We start from the raw sequence: 3,773 nt of genomic DNA on the forward strand, positions 1-3,773 counted from the left end.
CTCATAATGTCCTATTTTACAGTGTTTTCTTCAAGTTTACATCGAATATTAGTTACTGTCTATCTACATTCATAACATATAAATGCAAACCCTCGTCATATACTTCTCGTGACGCACCTGCAAGGATTACACATTGATAAATCCACAGTCATAGATAGATCGAATTAACAAATTGTTATTATTCTAGTGGACGTATTAACCTCCGACCTCTGTCTGCAAAATATTGGAAATTCCCACCACATTTGAATCTTCTGCCTTTTCAATTTATATCGGCAAGCTCCTTAGTATCTGCATAATGATTTTTTTTTGTAAATAAATAAGTCTCTTAATTGCTCGCCTAATGCGATGCAATAATTTAAACACTTCGCGATATTGTCAACAGGATTCAGCAATAAAAAAGTTAAAGGTAAAACGAACGCGTAAGCGGTGAGATACGGAGCGAAAGGTTGTTTAAACTGGTACAATGTTCCACCGGTGCTAAAAAAGTGTTCATTAGCGTTGGTGATGTGAAGCAGTCGTGATATCTGAGGTTCGTGAGGTCCCGTCGTGACCATCGCACGTGTCCGCCCAGCTGCCCGCCAGCTGTCCTGTTGATCCGATTTATTGTTATACCAATATCAATCTTGGTATTACACATTTCCAATATTGAAATCCAGTAGTCGCACCGATACTAAATTACCTGCTCAGTGTAATGGGAATTTATTATTAATGTTCATATTTTGTCGCTGTCCACATTTCGATACTCGTATTGTTTGCGTTGTATATTTTGAAATTACTAAGCAGTAAATTTAGATTTATATCTTTGAAAAACATGTGGTTTCATTTGGAGTTAGAGTTTATTGTGTTTATGTTACTCTACTCTTACTCTGACAAATAATTGTGTAGGTTAACAGTAAGGGCCCGGAAATACGCTTTAACATTAAAAGTAGGCAGTAATTTGTACTCATAAAATACCTGAACTGAAATAATGTAGAAGTTAATCACATGACCGATGTTTCCGATCGTAAAAACTTGCAACAACGCACTCTGTCATACACAACGTAATTTATGGAGCGGTCCATTTTTTGCCACAATACCATCGCAATTAGTTACAAATGTTTTGAATCTTATCTCCTACATATTAGGGATAGAAAACATTTTACAACTAGCGGTAATAAGTTGGCAAAGATTTAACAGCGACACACTCCTCTCGAGTAAGTTTGATGGTTATTTTACAGCCGAGTTCTAATTACGAGGTTTCCTCTCACTCGGATACTAGGACACGGTTGAACGATTGTTTGCGGCCTTATTCATATTTGTACTTTAAAAAACTTTATTGCCGTTCGCTGTTTAACTCTTTGTTGTGGGATTTGTTTCGCGACGTTCGGCCTCGTTTAAATTGACTTTAAAAACGTGTTACTAATCTTGATTTGTTAACTTTAAACTTTTGTTGTAAGTATCTATAAAAGTCACGCGTTAAATGTGTGAACTGTTGTTTGAAGTGGTGTTTTTTATGCCAAAAATTATTGGACAAAGTTGTCATTGTTTTAAAAACGTGATTTAAAATCTGAAACAGACTAATTATATCAACTGCGACATGTTATTTAGGGTTGATTTTTTATTCGTCGATATAAAAATGACAGTTGTTTATACTTACTTGTCAATCTATCTTACTTTATATTCAGACAGGTTATACTTTATTTGACGAATAAATGCTAATTTGATGATGAAAATTAACCCTTAAATAATTATAATTTATTGGACATATTAACGTTGTTACTGACATATAACAATTCAAAATAAATCTAATTCGGAATTTAGAGAAATACATTTATAATTCCCTACTTCTTATAATGTTAATTAAAATTTATCTAATTTATGTTAATTGTCTATTTATACACAATGAAATTTAATTAATTATTTCCCCAAATGTTTCATTTAATTAATTAATGTGTCATCTACTCGTAAATAAATGTTACGAGGTCTCACATGGCGTTGTCAACTGTATGACGTTTAAAATTCAATAATTTTGGACATAAACATTGTTTTTTACGAGCCTATAATCCGTGACACATGTCAAACAAATTTTTGACGATTCCGAAAAGTGATGAAGTCACTTAAGATTAACGAACTGGAGTTTCGTAAGCACTTATGTTTAATTGCGTGGGATTATATTGTTGAGGTAAAAATGCGAAGTATTACATGCACGGCGTCTTACAAACCCCTGTATTGTGACGAAGTCTGATTCGGGTGTTTTGAATCATGACAAAGGATATTACTGTTATACTGCCGTGCTAAGCTATAAAAAAAATAAAAGTCTTGATTTTTATGTCGTCAGATACCTTAAAAAAATACCTATCCAATGAACTTACCTAAATAACGGTATCTTGTTTAGAATTTGTTAAAAAAAACCTTAAAAAAGTTTCTCTATACCAGTTTTACATACCAAACTATAAAACTATATTTAGAAAACTTCGATTATCTCGAAATAAGGTTTCCCTGACATACCGTTTTTGCGCTTAACACGGCAGTATATTAGTGAAGTCATTTATATACATGCATTAGGCATTACATATTTTTAGTTTTGGCTTCAATAGTACGATAAGTTCGGCATTATCATAGAAAATAACAAAAGGAGATGACATAACGGTCGCAAATTGCGACTCATGACTTACAAGTGTTATAGTAATAGTATTTTCTTATGTTGTATGGATAAGTTATTATACAAGGGAAAACTATTATTTTCAATTCGATTTCATTATTATAAAAAACTGGATAAGTTCGAGTTGAATTCGTGCACTGAGGGTTCCGTACAAACTTGTAAGTAAGGTATCTAAGTATATAAGTTCGAATTTGACACAGTTATTGGACCAACTGCAAATATTAAGTTTGTAATAGTACATTGACTTTTTTCGTTTATAAGTCCATATGATGTATTGTTTTGAGATTTTTCATTTTACATGTGCTGTAAGACATAAGTTCTTGCTAAATTTCTAGGTCAAGTAGGCACCATACTGTTTTGATTGCCTCGGGAAATCGAAAAATATGCCACATAATCGGTCATAAATTTTGACTGAGTTGATTTACGAGCTAGACTTACAGATCTGAAAGAGACTATAGTCTCGAGTATTTGATATATTTTTCAATTTGATAGCTCTACTCTTTCCTGAGAAAATGGGTCTTGAGTTACAGACAGACAGACGGATAAGTAATGATCATATAAGGGTTCATTTTGAGGTACGGGACCCTAAAAAAGTATTTAAAAGGTGATTTTGTTTTTGCTACAATCTAGTTTTATTCCGAATCCAGATGTTGTTTTTGCGTCCACATTAAACCACGTAAAAGATTTCCCAAGTGTTTTTTCGTCGCTTTATGTTAACAGAAATGTAAATTTAGATAAAATATGTTATACGATAAGATATTTCAGACTATTACACTTTGTACGCATATTTATGCGTTATTTTTTAAGTACCTTGCGTCTCTTAGTTTTAAAATTGTTTTATTTATTTGTAGTTTAGGATTCTTTGTTGCGTATTTATGTCACCAAGAAGGAGCAATAAACTCTCTTTCGATTGACAAGACCTTTAGATTAATCCCTGGGTCTTTCTACGCGCTGTTTTCATAATCATATATATCTTTATAATATTTGTTTGCTAATTCATGTTTTAAAACCATGAAATCACTTTGACATAAGTTTAATTTACTCTAGTCTGCTTTTATAGTCCGATTCAAGTGGCTTAATTTGGCTGAACGAATTGTTGATAGAGATTTTCTGACAAAATACAAAGATCAAA

The sequence above is a fragment of the Manduca sexta genome, chromosome 15 (assembly GCF_014839805.1).
Source record: "Manduca sexta isolate Smith_Timp_Sample1 chromosome 15, JHU_Msex_v1.0, whole genome shotgun sequence".
NCBI lineage: Eukaryota > Metazoa > Arthropoda > Insecta > Lepidoptera > Sphingidae > Manduca > Manduca sexta.